The sequence below is a fragment of the Bubalus bubalis genome, chromosome 8, assembly GCF_019923935.1.
Source record: "Bubalus bubalis isolate 160015118507 breed Murrah chromosome 8, NDDB_SH_1, whole genome shotgun sequence".
Taxonomy (NCBI): Eukaryota; Metazoa; Chordata; class Mammalia; order Artiodactyla; family Bovidae; genus Bubalus; species Bubalus bubalis.
Window position 1 is genome coordinate 66,647,084 of NC_059164.1, and position 16,640 is coordinate 66,663,723.

A 16,640-nucleotide genomic window follows, 5' to 3' on the forward strand; every position below is an offset into this window, starting at 1 on the left:
CTGTTGACAGAGTGGTTTTGGTATCAGGGTAATGCTAGCCTCATAGAATGAGTTTGGAAATATTCTCTCCTCTTCACCTGATGCGAAGAGCTGACTCATTTGAAAAGACCCTGATGCTGGGAAAGATTGAGGGCAGGAGGAGAAGGGGACGACAGAGGATGAGATGGTTGGATGGAATCACTGACTCGATGGACATGGGTTTGGGTGGACTCCGGGAGTTGGTGATGGACAGGGAGGCCTGGCGTGCTGCGGTTCATGGGGTCACAAAGTATCAGACACGACTGAGCGACTGAACTGAACTGAACTTTAACTTTTTGGAATAGTTTGAGAAGGATAGGTATAAAGTCTTCTATAAATGTTTGTTATAATTCTCCTGTGAAGTCATCTGTCCTGGACCTTTGTTTATGGGGGGGCTTTTGATTACTGGTCAATGTCATTACTAGTAATTGGTCTGTCCAGATTTTCTCTTTCTTCCTGACTCAGTCTTGGAAGATTGTATGTTTCTAGGAATCAATCCATTTCTTCTAGATTGACCAATATGTTGGTATATAATTATCTATAGTGTTCTCTTATGATTATTTGTATTTCTGTGATATTGACAGCAATGTCTTCCTCTCTCATTTTAAATGTTATTTATTTGGACCCCCCCCCCCTTTTTTTTTTGATGAGTCAGGCTAAAAGTGTCAATTTTATTTATCTTTTCAAAAATCCAGCTCCTAGTTTCAGTGATCTTTTCTAAGTCTCTATTTCATTTATTTCTGCCCTAATATTTGTTCTTCCTTTTTCTGATTTTGATGTTTGTCAGCATAATTCACCTACATAAGTTAAAAAATCCAAGTCTTATTAAAATTTTCATTAAAAAAATTTTAGTTCTCTGACCACTCCCCAACCTTCCCTTATCTCTGAGGTCTCCTTCTATACTCTTTTACCTGTTTCTTCTAGTCTTTAGGGACTTCCCTGGTGGCTCAGAGGTTAAAGCGTCTGCCTGGAATTCAGGAGACCTGGGTTCAATCCCCAGGTTGGGAAGATCCCCTGGAGAAGGAAATGGCAACCAACTCCAGTACTCTCGCCTGGAGAATCCCATGGAGGAGCCTGGTAGGCTATAGTGCATGGGGTTGAAAAGAGTTGGACACGACTGAGTGACTTCACTTCACTTTCTAGTCTTTAACTTCACATTTCTAAGTAATGTGCTTAGTCTGTTTCTTGATATATTGGTTTTAGACTTACACTTTTTATCAGTCTGAGGTATTTTCTATTAACTCCTACTAAGCCAAGTCAGAATTTAGCATTCTAACATACATTATACCCCAGCTTTCCTACCCTCTGCCCTGTTCAAAGTGTTACAGAATTTTTTGTTGTTGCCATAATCCATATCTTCTGTTTACTATACTGATTGTATAAGTATTGCTCACTACTGAGCTAAGTAGTGTATACTGATTACAATGCCTTTCTCATATGATTTGATATTCTTCATTGAGTTAATAATTGCCTCTTTTCAGATTGTTTAGTTTTCTATGCCACTATCAGAACTTCTGTTTGCTGAGAGAACATAATCATATCCTTAGATATCATTTTTGACAAAACTCATGAAGTAATCAGTCATATATATACATTTATATATGTGTGTGTGTGTGTGAGAAAGTGTTAGTCATGCAGTCCTGTCCAACTCTTTGCTACTCCATGGTCTGGAGCCCACCAGATTCTCTCTCCATGGGATTCTCCAGGCAAGAATACTAGAGTAGGTTGCCATTTCCTTCTCCAGGGGAACTTCCCGACCCAGGGATGGAACCATATCAATGTCTATTGATTTTTATTTTTTTCTTAAGGATCTTCCCTGGGTTCTTCTGTGTCACTGCTTCAGTGCATTGGTTTTCTTCAGGCATAGCTGTCTTCTTGGGACCTCTCCTTTGTTAGTCCCCCTGTTGGTGGGATCCCATGTTTTCCCCCTTTGGGTTTCACTTTCTTGTGTTGGTAGAACACATATGTTGGTAGCTTTCTGAGAAGTGATATATGAGTCAATTTTTTGAGACTTTATGTGTACTTGAATATTTCTTTAATTTATAATCATTTTTGTTTGATAGCTTGGCTGAGTATACAATTCTAGTTTGAAAATAATTTTCCTCTAAGCATTTTAAAGGCATTTTTCTACAATGTCTTTTAGATGCCATTGCTGCCGTTTAGTCCAGTGCCATTTTTGTTCTTGATTCTTTTTATACACTATCTCTGTTTTTTCCTCTCTCTTTTTTCTCTCAAGTTTGCTGTAGTCTCTTTATTTTTGGAATTTGTTCTATGTCTTTTTGTTCCTTGATCCAAGAACCTGATGATTCCTTTAAATCTGGAAATCATGTCTATACCTCTGCTAAATGTTTTTGTATTATTTCTTTAATAATTTCATACCCTGAATTTTATCTGCCTTATTTTTCTAGAGCTTCCATTAGTCAGAGATTGGTCTTCCAGAACCAATTTCTTAATTTTCTTACTGTTTTTTCCTCCTGTTTTTTAAAGTCCTGTTTTCTCTTTTAGATGTATTTTCCGCAAGATTTCTTTAACTTTACTGTTCCACTCTTTTATCAAAATTTTAAAATTACTATGGCCTAGTTTTAATTTTTAGGACCACATTCTTGCTGTTTGTTCCTTCTTCATATAACATTCTATTGTTTAATGAATGCAATGTCTTTTCTTATCTCCTGAAAGATGTTTTTTGTTTTTGAAGAGCTATTCAGTTCTATGCATTACAGTTTTTTCCTGAGTTTTTTTCCTTCAGTTAGTTTCTTTCTTTCTTTTTCAAATTAGAGGCTTTCTTCCAATGTCCAGAGGCTCTTTGCAGTCTGGTTTATATTAAGTATGAGAAATTGAGTTCGTGGTTGGAAGCCCCATTGTGTTGAAGGGATTTTTCAGAAATTCCCTGAAATTGATTGGTGGGTCCAAGAATTTTCACTGGAGGACCTCACATGTCCATATGTATAGGTCCTTTTTCTAAGATGCTTCACTTATTCCAGAGAAGAATCCGTCAGTCTCCTGCACAGGGTGAGAGATGGAGACATGGAGAGCTTCAGAGACAGTTTTCTCAAAGCTGAGTGTTAAGGGACATGTTTGGGGTATGTCAGTAGGTAGACTTTCTCTTAGTTTTCAAGTGAGTGCCTCATTCCCAACTTTTTCTGTTTCATATTCCCAATACAAGAATTTCTCTAGTTTAATTTCCTAAAGAATAATTTTTCTATAGACTCAGTCTCTTCTTTCCCCTGATGGAGTGGGGAAGGGCATCTGAAGCTCTACCTGCTGTTATAGAGTTTCATCAATTCCTCTGTTTTCAGCCCCATGCCTCACTTTTATCCTCTTTGTATCTAGTACGATTTTTGAACCTTTCTGTGTTTGTAATGTGAATTAATTAGCTTGTTTCTCATTTGTATTCTGGTTTCATTATCTGCAAATGATTTGTTCACTTTTTAAAATTTTTATTCTATCTTGGAGCATAGTTGATTAACAATATTGAATCAGTTTCAGGAGTACACCAGAGTGATTCGGTTATACATAAACGTGTCTATTCTCGTTCGAATTCTTTTCCCATTTAGGATATTACAGGGAGCAGAGTTCCCTGTGCTATACAGTAGGTTCTTGTTGTTTATCTGTTTTAAGTTTAGCAATGTGTATGTGTGAGGGCTTCCCCAGTGGGTCAGTAGTAAAGAATCTGCGTGCATTGGAGAAGATACAGGAGACATGGGTTTGATCCCTGGGTCGGGAAGATCCCTTGGAGGAGGAAATGGCAACCCACTCCAGTATTCATGCCTGGAAAATGCCCTGGACAGAGGAGCCTGGTGGGCTACAGTCCATGGGGTCACAAAGAATTGGACATACTAAGCACACATGCATGCACACACACATGTTAGTACATGTGAGTCCCACACTCCATCTAACAACAAAATTTGATGTGCTGTATTTCCTTTTGTTTTTTCTATTTGGGCGGGCATGGGATTTATACCTTTAAAAGTATCTTTTTCACTTTAACAGGGTTTCATGAAGGAACAGAAACAAATGTGTTCAGTTCACTGTTTTAGCAGACAAATTAGGCTCCATTTTGACAAGCTGAGTTTAATATGCCCATGGGACATCAGGTGAAAGTGTTCAGCAGGCAGTTGAATAGATGAGCCCACAGCTTTCAAGAGGAACTATTATTTTGAGTGGTGTCAATAGAAAGTGCTACTCAAAGTGATGAGACCACCATGGAGAGAGTGTGTGGAGTGAGATAAGCTGTGGACCAAGAATAGATTCCTGACAAACCCAGTATTTAAAGGAAGACAGAAGAAGAGGGAACCATGAAGGAGAACATTCTAGAATTTACCAAAGGGGTAATGTCAATGTGTCAAAGAAGTCAATTGAGATAATGGCCAAAACTTTTTTTTTTTTGCGAAGTGGGGAGCATGGAAATCACTAATGACTTTGGCAGGATGATGTGGACAAGTCCGAATGCAGCAAATAAGAGAATGAAAATTGTTTTGTTTTGTTTTCAGTAGTTGCTAAAGAAGCAGTAATAGAGGGTGTTTCCATGGCTCAAGAACCAGATGAACAAGTCTATGGGCTTTTTCTGTTGTCTCCACTTGGGATGCTATCACACTTGATATTTAATGAGATGATTCAGAACTGCATCCTTTTGTTATTGCTGAATAGTCTGGTTGTGACTTTGTTGCCCTTTTATTATCTGTGTGAAGATATTTTGGATGGTTTGATTTTAGAAATAATTTTTCACCATCCATTTTCATAACTTTCCAAGGCTGGTGTGGGCAAGCCAAACTGTAGGGTACTTCAAATTCTGGATATGTGAGTGAAGCTGATACTAGTAACCACTTCTTTTTTCAATCACATATATGATGAAATGTTTGCAGAATAATAGAGACAGGGGGGTGTAGTGGGAAAAAATTCTAGCCCATTACCCTTAGCATAAAGCCCAAATTCCATTCTGTTGGAGTTTCTGAAGGAGCCTCCCCAAATAGCAAACTTTTTGCTGTTGCCTGAGGTCTGGGGTAATTGAGAAGACAAAACAGCAAGGCAGGTGGAGAGTAAAATATTACCTTTCTTCCTAAAAGTGACTGGGTTGGGTTGGTGCTGTTACTTTTAGGCAAGTGGACTAAAGCCCAGACTAGAGAAGACTTGCACAGACATGCACAGCCCACGTGTGGAGACAGAAAGCACTATTTCCTGGGGAAACACTGGGAGAGCTGAGCCCAACATGCCCAATTTATCCACATTTATCTATCCGATAAATCTTTCTACCTCTCATCCTACCCTCCTCAGAATGAACAAGAGGGTGGCAAGAGGCCAGCCTTACCAATGATGGAAACATCAGAGCTGGGAAGAAGTGAGCCCCCCAAATACATGTTGGCCTTCAACACCCTGCATGATCTGATACCTGATCCCATTTGTACCACCCTCCCCATCACTCTCACACTGCCGCCATCCTGCCTTCTATCCTGATTTCTCTAGTCAAGGGGTCGTTGCAATCACTATTCTCCAGCCTTGGATAAGGAAATGGCAACCCACTTCAGTATTCTTGCCTAGAGAATCCCGTGGACAGAGGAGCCTGGTGGGCTTCTGTCCACAGGGTCGCACAGAGTTAGACATGACTGAAGTGACTTAGCATGAGTGCATGCATTGGAGAAGGAAATGGCAACCCACTCCAGTACTCTTGCCTGGAGAATCCCAGGGATGGGGGAGCCTGGTGGGCTGTTGTCTATAGGGTCGCACAGAGTTGGACACGACTAAAGCGACTTAGCAGCAGCAGCATTCTCCAGCCTGAAACTCTCTTCTCTCTAGATAGTCACTTGAAACTCTCCAGTACCTTCAGATCTTCTCATGTGTCACCTCCTCAGAGGGACCTCCCCTGATCACCAGACCTAAAAATACCACTCCCCCACCATCCCTCTCTAACCCTTTACTCTGCTTTGATATTCTTAATAGCTTTCCTCTTTCTTGTCTCCTTTATGTGGGAAGCTTCATGAAGGCAGACACTTTGTCTCTTTTGTTTTCTGTGCCTGCATTGGAGTCCTGTGCATGCTGCTGCTAAGTCGCTTCAGTCGTGTCCGACTCTGAGCGACCCCATGGACTGCAGCCTACCAGGCTCCTCCGTCCATGGGATTCCCCAGTCAAGAGTACTGGAGTAGGGTGCCATTGCTTACATATATTTGTTTATCAAATGAATGACCAGTCCAGTGAACTTGGGGTCTGTCCCAGCTCTGCTACTGACTAGAGTGTCACTCCTTGGGAATTTGCTCCATCCACCTGAGTCTCTGTTGAAGAGCTGCATTAACTCCTTTAAAGAGTGATGGTGAGGATCCAATGAGATAATGTGTGCAGAAGAGATGAGGGAAGCATTGAAATGATCTAAGTGCTTGCATGGGGATTGCTCCCAATGACAACATTGTCTCTTTTGGAATCAAGGAGGAGTTAGTTTCTTGTCACCTTAGTGACAACTGATGGCTTAAGGTAATGACATTTCCCAGGACCAGCCTCACACAAAATACTCTTATCCATTATACCCAGTTTTATCCTTGTATTTGCCACATGGTGTATCCTGATTTTTTAATGAAAAATTTACTCATAATAGATAGCAAAAAGGAGGTTCATTCTAAAAAAATAGGAGTACATTTACTTCAGCAAAAAGAATTTCTCAGTGGAAAACATTTCTTTTGCCATGAGTCTTAAAGGATTAAGGGCTTCAGCCATCCCCCTAAAATTATTTTCCAAGTGGAAGGAAGCTAGAAATTAATTTTGAAGCAATTTCTGAGCATGAGTTTCACTTTTTTGCAAATAAACATGCCCTTAAATCACTCACAATTTCAGGACCTATAAATCTTGCCAGTGGCATGCCAAGATAATCCAGTTAACTCAGAATTCTGCTTTTTTGTCAAAAGTTGCATGGAGGCAGATTTCGTTGTATTATGTCATTTACATAATGATATATATGAAATCAACACTGAATATTCATTGGAAGGAGTGATGCTGAAGCTGAAGCTCCAATACTTTGGCCATCTGATGTGAAGAGATGACTCATTGGAAAAGATTCTGATGCTGGGAAAGATTGAGGGCAGGAGGAGAAGGGAGTGATAGAGGATGAGATGGTTGAATGGCATCACCAAATCAATGGACATGAATTTCAGCAAACTCTGGGAGATAGTAAAGGACAGGGAAGCCTGGCATGCTGCAGTCCATGGGATTGCAAAGAGTTGGACACGACATAGCGACTGAACAACAACAATATGAAGAGTATATGGACTTTGGACTCATCTAGGTCTGGCTTCAAATTTGAGCTTTTACTGTTTAATGGTTGAGTTGAGGGCTTGAAAAACTAGTCAACCTAAGATTAAGTTTCCTCATCTGAGTATGTCTTATATAAACCTTGAGACTTAAGGCCTTTCTAAGAAGAGTGACACAGATATAAATGAAATGAATAAAACACATGCTGTCCATGAGCAAGTGAGAGGCCCTGAAATGTTCATTATATAACCAGGAAGCCCATTTTAATTTGTTTGGCCCAGATTGTCCTAAAGTTTTATCCTTGTAAAACCCAATAATATCTTGCTGAATCAGTATTCTATAGAGGATTCTGTAGGAAATCCTGGCTTGCCAGAATGCCAAACATATCTTAAATGTAAAATCCATTTATCTTCCCTTTCCCATTTTATTGTTGACTTCTCAGAATTTTCACCCAGATGCTTAATACTAACTTAAAGTAGAACTGTTTAAGTTCTACTATTTGTTCCTTCATCCCACCTTGGCTTCTTCCACAGTCGTCCCTATCCATGTATTAGTTTTATAGCAGTGCTATAGCAAAGTACCACAAATTGGGTGGCTTAACTCATCACAGATTTGTTTTAGACTTCTGCAGCCTAAAGTCCAAAATCATTGTGTTGGTGGGGCCTGTTACCTCTGAAACCTTTGGGAAGAATGTTCCCTTGTCCTCATTTACCTTCTGGCAAAAATTTTATTTTCTTACGTTTATTTTCTTACGATATTTCCAAACTCACCTGAATAGGGACATAAGATCCTGGTGCACATCGCTCATTTTGGAGATGCTGTTAATAGTATTATGGGCTTCCCTTGTGGCTCAAATGGTAAAGAATCTGCCTGCAATGCAGGAGACCCAGGTTTGATCCCTGGGTGGTCAGGAAGATCCTCTGGAGGAGGCAATGGCAACCCACTCCAGTATTCTTGCCTGGAGATTCCATGGACAGAGGAGCCTGACGGGCTATAATCCATGGGGTCACAGAGTCAGACACAACTAAGAAATTAACACAACTTTAGTAATATTGGAATTATTGAATGGTCTTTGAAAATTTATTGGTACTGGCCTCAATTCTTTGCTGTACTACTTACTACCTGTGTGAATCTGGGCAAGTAACTTAAATTCTCTGAGGATCGATTTCTCATCTGTAAAATGGGATAATAGTACTTATCTGATAAAGATTAGAAATAAAAACATAAAGTAGTTATCACAGTTCTGATACATGGAGTACATTTAATTACTGGGGACTTTTACTGATATCATTATCATGAAGATGCCTTGGATCATGGCAGGGCCTTCCTGTTTCAAAACTATTATTAACGTTTTGGGACATTGGCTACTTTCGCTTCCTACCTCCATTCACATTTTCCTTCTGGTTAGCATGAGATTTCAAAGTAAAGCTCCCTACTACAGTGTCAGATAGTTTTATTTCCTCCTCTTCCTGATTCTTTTCATTCACTACCTGCCACATAACTTGAGTTTGTCTCCCTTTCCTGCGAGCCCAAGGATATGGTGGCAGAGATAGCGATGACTAATTCAATTAGCAAGATTAGACACCACTGTCTGATGCCAGAGGGGGAGCCTGTGGAAAGGAGATAGGCATGTAAGTCTCAGGGCCCCTTCAGCAAAAGCTTGCCCATCACCTTGTATGTCAGGTACTATGTCCTCTCTGGGGAAACAGTGCTTCAAATATCAATTTTAGAAATTAAAATGATGCTTCAAGGAAAGCGAATACTGTATCCTTTGAAATAAAGGTTTTCTTTTGCCATTTGTTTTAATGGAAATCCTTAGCAAAAAATAGCTAGATTTGGGATTTGGGTTGGTATTTAATTCAGGGTCACATAATAGCCCTTCAAGATTCAAATGCTTTGGATATGCCTGAATAATCTTGAGAGGTGACTGAATCCTTTTTAATAGGGGGACCACTTTTATGTACCTTTCTTTAATTGCAAATTTCATGGAAACATCTGTTACTAGTTGTCCTGTTTTTTGTTTGTTTGTCTGGGGTAATGTTTTTCTTGTTTTGGGGGTACTCAAGGCAGTTAAATATGTGCTGCTGCTGCTGCTAAGTTGCTTTAGTCGTGTCCGACTCTGTGAGAACCCATAGATGGAAGCCCACCAGGCTCCCCCGTCCCTGGGATTCTCCAGGCAAGAACACTGGAGTGGGTTGCCATTTCCTTCTTCAATGCATGAAAGTGAAGAGCGAAAGTGAAGTCGCTCAGTCGTATCTGACTCTTAGCGACCCCATGGACTGCAACCTACCAGGCTCCTCCACCCATGGGATTTTCCAGGCAAGAGTACTGAAGTGGGGTGCCATTGCCTTCTCCAATTAAATATGTGAGAGGACTCCAAATAAATATTTTAATTGCAGCTATGACATTTATTACATGAACGACTTTTATCCTTTGGAATAACCCATAATGTAAAATGCAAAAATGGGAAGGAGAGAAGAAGACATAGGGCTACTTAACATGTTTGCTCTTTGTCCTCATTCTGGAGTTTTTGTTTCTAATTCTTCTTTTCACTGGTAGAACACACATTTTCTGGTAGCTTTCTCGGATTTCTTTTCTCAAAGCCTTGCCTATCTGAGCGTATTAACTGGTTGCTTCTACACACAGATGACAGCTTGGCAGGATTTTCCCGTTTTGTCTCTTCTGATCATTTCCATTGGAACTGGGATGTGAGTTGATGGAAAGTAGTTTCCAGCTCAGTTTTCAAGTAAGAAACATGAGACTCACATGAGCAGGTAATAAATGTTGAATATCAGAGTTCTCTGGGATAGGGTGGCCAAGGAAGCCTTGATTTGTGCTGTTTGCTGGTTTTTATGGTATAAATACTCCCTTCATGGCTGATTTCAAGCTACGAGATGTTACTCAACACCAAGGTGGAAAGAAATGCACAGTAGCAAACCATTATATAATCTTTCAACTAGATAAATATGAAAAATATAGCTCCAGAGCATAGATGATAGAAAACATAGTAAACATGGTAAAATAGTTAAGTAGTGATGAGTTTTGAGTATTTATCACTTATGTTTTAATATAACATTTAATGGTAAAGCTTTTATACTCTAATTTTGAACAATAGCTGCATTGAACAGCTGACTCTCACAGTTCCTGGAGATCTAACCATTGGTTTTAACATATTAACTGGGACCCAGAAAAGTCATTGTCCTACCCAAGGTTCAGTGAATGAGTCATGTTAGAACCTGGATTGGTACAAGTCATTTCTAAAACCCAAATTTCTCTGGAAAGACTTACTTGTTCATGTATCTGTTTATTCATTTCTTTATTTATTTATTTGTACTACATGCTTTAAAGATTTAATGAAAGGAATTTAGACTGTAGCAGACCATTACTATCTATTGAGACAATAAGAGTCAAAATATTTGAATATATATAATTACAACCACAGATGGGCTAGTGGAAAGCTGATTAGATTTAGGGCCATAAATGAATCCTGGCTTTGAGTCTTGGTTTTGCTGCTCAACAGCTTACAACATATTTTATTCTCTAGTTCCAGTTGTCTAGACTGTGAGATGAAGGGATTGGACCTATGAACATATACTACTCCTGTATGTCTAACATATTATTATTCATTATTTAGACCCATCAGTTCAACAGCTATTTGCTTAGAACCAATTATATTCACATTTGTTATGGACTCTACTCCAGGCAGAACTGGATATAAGTGCAATCAGAGTAATTATTATTAGAACAGCATCTCATGTTAATGCAGAGCCTTTTAATTCAACAAAGAGAAACTTTGAGTCTCTGAGGTTCTATGACAGTATGAGATCAGGACACATCTTCACAGAATGTTAGCGAGAGCAGAACCTATTCTAAAAGAACAAACAGAACTCTTACTCCTAGGAAACGCAAGAGGTCATAACCAGGTAGTAATAAGGAATAAGGAGCAAGCCATGCCTACCAGTTGCTTCACTGATAAAAGAGCAAAATCAAAAATGACTTTCTTCTAATTATAAGATTAATTATTGTAGAAAATTTAGAAATTGTTAATGAATATTAAATAAGGACAATATACTATACACCCAATTTAATATCTTGCTTTTTTTACCTAATATTTTAGTATATTTTATAAAACATTCTCAGTAGAGTCATTTTAATTGCTGTATATGATTCCATTTTTTGATATACAGTAACTTAAATTATTTACATTATTGACAGTTTATTATTCTAAATAATACTGTGATAAATACCTTTGTTGATATAAAAAAATTGTATCTTATACATATGATTTCCAGTTGTAATATTTAAGGTTTTTAGTAAGAAGGTTTTGGGCTTCACAGGTGGCGCTAGTGGTAAAGAACTTGCCTGCCAGTGCAGGAAACATAAGAGATGTGGGTTCGGTCCCTGGGTCGGGAAGATCTTCTGGAGGAGGGCATGGCAACCCATGTCAGTATTCTTGCCTAGAGAATCCCCGTGGACAGAGGAGCCTGGCAGGCTATAGTTCATAGGGTCACATAGAGTCGAACACGACTGAAGTGACTTAGCACATACACGCAGTAAGACCATTGTAGTGAATCACAGATTTTGACCTTTAGCATATTTGATTCTGCCAATATTGTTTTGTACTTGCATATATTTTATTCTGTTTCCAAACATTTATTAAGAGGAGCGGTTTGCCTGTATCCTTCAGTAAGATGTATTTTAACTGGAAATAGCACGAATGTTTTCATATCACTTCAAGTAGATACATAATACAGTGTAGGGTTAATAATTTTCACTCTGCAGGCAATAACTTCCAATACAGAGTTTATTAGTTTAGAAAGGACTCAATAAAAGTTCAATAAATGAAAAGATTTTGGCTAATTTAGGATAGGCAAAATACATTAGTGAAAGATGTGAAGGAAAAAAATACTCCATTCATGATATGGCTTTCATTTTCATCAGGAGAGATGACAGCTAAGCACAGTCCAGGAACTCTGACCATTAAATGAAACAGTGAAATGAAGTATGTTGTTTTTTTAATTCACCTACATGGGAAACCATGACTCTAATAGTTCTTTGATTAAATGTTAATGAGGGCTCCTAAGTTGACCCAACTCTTTCTTTTGTGTGTTAGATTTATGTCAGTTAAAACAAGACCAATTTCACCTTTCTTTCTTTAACATCTTTGAGTCAACATTTGCTGACAAAAGAAGTTGTAACTACCCTGGTTATTTAAATATTAATGATTTCCATTAAAGGGAGCTGGATGTTTACAGCAGAATGATTGAGAAATTAGATGGTATGAGAAATTAGATGGTATGATTAGTTCCTTGTTTCTGCCTGCAGGAAAAAGCCTCTTAATGAAAGAGCTCCTTCCAATATGTTTTTAATACCACAGATTTTTTTTTTCCCCATGAACCAGTTAGAGCGTAAGATTGTTGACTTCAAGCATTCCTTGAAAGTAGCTTTTATTAAAACATTAGCATAACAAGTTCTTATAATTCAAAAAAAATCTTTTGTCAGTGCCATAGTGGTCATAATACTTGGGCTTCTTGGGAACCTAATTTCAGTTTCTAAAGTCATTTTGTTCTTTATTATAGTAAATAGACAAAACCACTCTTAAGTACATGGTCTATTTGGTTGGGTTTGTTTACATTATGTCTGAGGAATTCTATTAAGTTAACCATGAAAGACTTGACAAAGGTTATGTATTCAATCAAATTATAATTATAAACTTTTATCTTATTGGAGAAATGTGGCTGAAAACCTTTCTAAACTTGCTAGAACCAATATTTTCCTATTATGCTAAATTGGATTGTGATTAGCATGTGGTTAATAGATTACAACACCTTGTATGTTTTTAAGGTATTTCAATGACTTGGTATATTAAGGCACTGAACCATCAGGGCAAGCATTGTATTTGCCTATATTGTATATTTCTCTTGCATCCAGAATTTGAGTGAGCAGAGTATTTGACTGGCAGTAGTACAGAGTCATTTAATAGCACTGGTGCAAGAATCATATTACTAAATAGAGTCAGGATTAACAGAAGCAATTGAGGCGCCTGCCTTGGATGTAAAATCTAAGATTGCCAAAAAACTCAGTAATCAAGATAAGTAATATTTAATGCAATACATGAAAAAAATCAAAATTAACTTAAAGAAATTCTTGATGGACAAAATTTCAAAATTAAAAAAAAGTATAAGGTCCCACTTTACATCTACATCAGACTCACCTTACCCTCAGCCCAGCCCTGACTGCGTACTAGTTCTGATTTCTCTGCTTTGATGTCTGTAGATAAGGTACTCCTTTGAGTCAAATTTTCCGTGTCTAAGATTGATGATGATAACCCTTGTTTTCCTGGTTGAGTTATCAGGAAGTTCAGATCAGCTAAAAATACATTGGAAAAACCCATTGTAAATACAATTTACATGTTTACAAGTTTAGGGAATTCACCACACATTTTTATGTTATTATTATCAAGCAAACATCAGGTTAGAAGATCCTTGAAAAACTTTGTATTAATAAAGTGTGAGGTCTAACTTTTGAGTTCACTGGTCATCTTGCTATAGGGGTAAGGGCCTGTAAATGGTTGTAGGATCTTCTGTCTCTTTTTTCTTTCTTTTTTGTTTTTGAATGCAAAGTTTAGTAATTTGTAAGAGATAAAAAGCTGGCCAGAAATCTATTCTGATTATTTTAAATTTCCCTGCAAAACACCCATGGACAAGTCAGGTCTTACCTTTTCTCAAGCTTTGCACTTCCACCCCATTTCTCCTGCCTAACTGAGTTCCACCCACCTTTTACTCACCTTCTACCTTGGTAAGGCCTTCCTTCCTAGGTTCTCCTGTCCTGAAATATGTTCTGAGTCCTCTACCTGGAGTGGATGACTGTCCCTCCCACTCACTTTGTGATTTGTTTAAACTCCCTTTTGTCTTCATGCTTCCTGTAACCCTTCATAGAATTTATTTTCCAGACCACAGTTTTAGAAATAGAAGTTGTTGCTCTAGTTATATTGCCAATCACTTAAATAGCATTCCATTAGACTGTTAATTTCAGGATGAGCAAGGGCTGGGTTGACCTGATTTAGGCTTTATCTAAGGTACTTAGCCAGAGAAGGCAATGGCACCACACTCCAGTACTCTTGCCTGGAAAATCCCATGGACGGAGGAGCCTGGTAGGCTGCAGTCCGTGGGGTTATGAAGAGTCGGACACAACTGAGCGACTTCATTTTCACTTTTCACTTTCATGCATTGGAGAAGGAAATGGCAACCCACTCCAGTGTTCTTGCCTGGAGAATCCCAGGGACGGGGGAGCCTGGTGGGCTGCCGTCTATGGGGTCGCACAGGGTCGGACACGACTGAATCAACTTAGCAGCAGCAGCAGCAAGGTACTTAGCAAAGAGCTTTACATGTATTTTTTGAGTGACTAAATGAGTGTTTTGCACTCATTTAGGGGTGCAAAACATAAAGGGGTTTGGTCAATATTTACTCTTTGGATTCATTTGTGGAAAGTTATTGTTTTCATTCTAGGCCCAGAGGGAACGGTTGGTGCCATGTGGAAGGCACTTTTTTTGCTGGTCTTCTTGGTGCTCAGCCCTGGTGCTGATGGGCTGTTTCGCTCCTTGTACAGAAAAGGCCATGTTTCCAGTCCACGTAAAGGAGACCCAGGACAGCGGTTATTTCTGACTCCTTATATTGAAACTGGGAAACTTGAAAAAGGTAAGCTTAAATCTGAAACCACTGAAACTGTATACTTTCAACAGTTGTTGCTTTAGCAGATGTCTCATAGGATCCAAAAGACAATATGATATTTTACTCAATTGTTTTATTTCATATATTAACAATTTGATATCATATAGTATCAGAGTTTTGAGCTAAAAATAAAGTTCATCAGGGTCAGATTAACTAGTAGTTGAGTCTCCACATATCTATTTATAAAACTAGTATATTACCTGTCACTTTCATATTACATGAAAGTGAAAGTGAAGTCGCTTAGTCATGTCTGACTCTTTGCGACCCCGTGGACTGTAGCCCACCAGGCTCCTCCGTCCATGGGATTCTCCAGGCAAGAATACTGGAGTGGGTTGCCATTTCCTTCTCCAGGGGATCTTCCCAACCCAGGGATCGAACCCAGGTCTCCTGCATTGCGGGCAGACGCTTTAACCTCTGAGCCACCAGGGAAGCCTGGTCATTTAATAGGGCTAATAATAACCTTAGAACTTACTCTGTGTCAGTTATTGCTTCCAAGCATTGGATATAAAAGCATTTAAGCATCTCAACAACCTATTTAAGCTTCTTTACACAGAAGATAACTAAAGCAGAAAGAAATAAAGTTACTTGCCAGTCATGCAGACACCAGCTGGTAGATGCAAGGGTTACATCCAGACAGCTTCATTCCAGAGTCTAAGCTCACAGACATTGTGCTTGGCCCCTTTGCCTGAGAAGTTATCTGAGTCTTAGGACTCATTTTCCTCATTAATTAGATGGAGATAAAACAATTCACCCAAGTCACAGAGATGTTAAAAATATCACATTAAAAAATGTATGTGAAAACTCATTGTAACCTGTATGTTGTTCTCTATATACCTGTATTCGCTGGTGGCTTTTATTTAGAGATTGTCCTAATACTAGTACAAAAAGTGTCATTTGGTGTCATCAGAGTCTAAAATTTATGACCTGCCTGTACTCTTAATGCTTCTTCATGCTTAGGGAAATCACTGTATAAGATAAATGATGTAATCTTTCTGGACCTCACAATGCTCCTAAACTATAAAATAGTATATAGACAGCTATCCTGAAGAGCTGTGTGTGAAAGGAAGCAGAGAAATGGGGTGGTGGCTGAGGAGAGTTATGGAGTCAGGAAGGGTCATTAAGAAGGTAGGAGATAATAACAAAAGTGATCCAGTAGAGAGGGGAAAGGTGATGGGATGGGACATCTCTTGGTGGAGCATATCTTGGAGATGAGCATCCATAGATGGAGGTCTTGGTGTTTGCTTTGGATTTTATCCCTAGTCACATGTAGGAAGGTAGACTTAATGCTTGTGAAGCTGATATGCTGGTAGATTTCGTGGACATGTGGAACTGAAACTAGAAATTTTAGGGAAATGATCATTTTAAAGATAAAAAATAAATGCATATACTATGTATTGCTACTGCTAAGTCACTTCAGTCGTGTCCGACTCTGTGTGACCCCATAGACGGAAGCCCACCAGGCTCCCCTGTCCTTGGGATTCTCCAGGCAAGAACACTGGAGTGGGTTGCCATTTCCTTCTCCAATGCATGAAAGTGAAAAGTGAATGGAAAGTCGCTCAGTCGTGTCTGACTCTTAGCGACCCCATGGACTGCAGCCTACCAGGCTCCTCCGTCCATGGGATTTTCCAGGCAAGAGTACTGGAGTGGGGTATGGAAGTTTAA

General features: G+C 38.9%; 1 non-coding gene across 1 annotated transcript; it reads left to right on the forward strand.

Annotated features, from left to right (window-relative positions):
• Positions 1-954: 954 nt before the first annotated feature.
• On the forward strand, positions 955-1,026 carry TRNAS-GGA. The gene has a single exon. It is a non-coding gene; the product is annotated as a tRNA-Ser (tRNA).
• Positions 1,027-16,640: the final 15,614 nt, after the last annotated feature.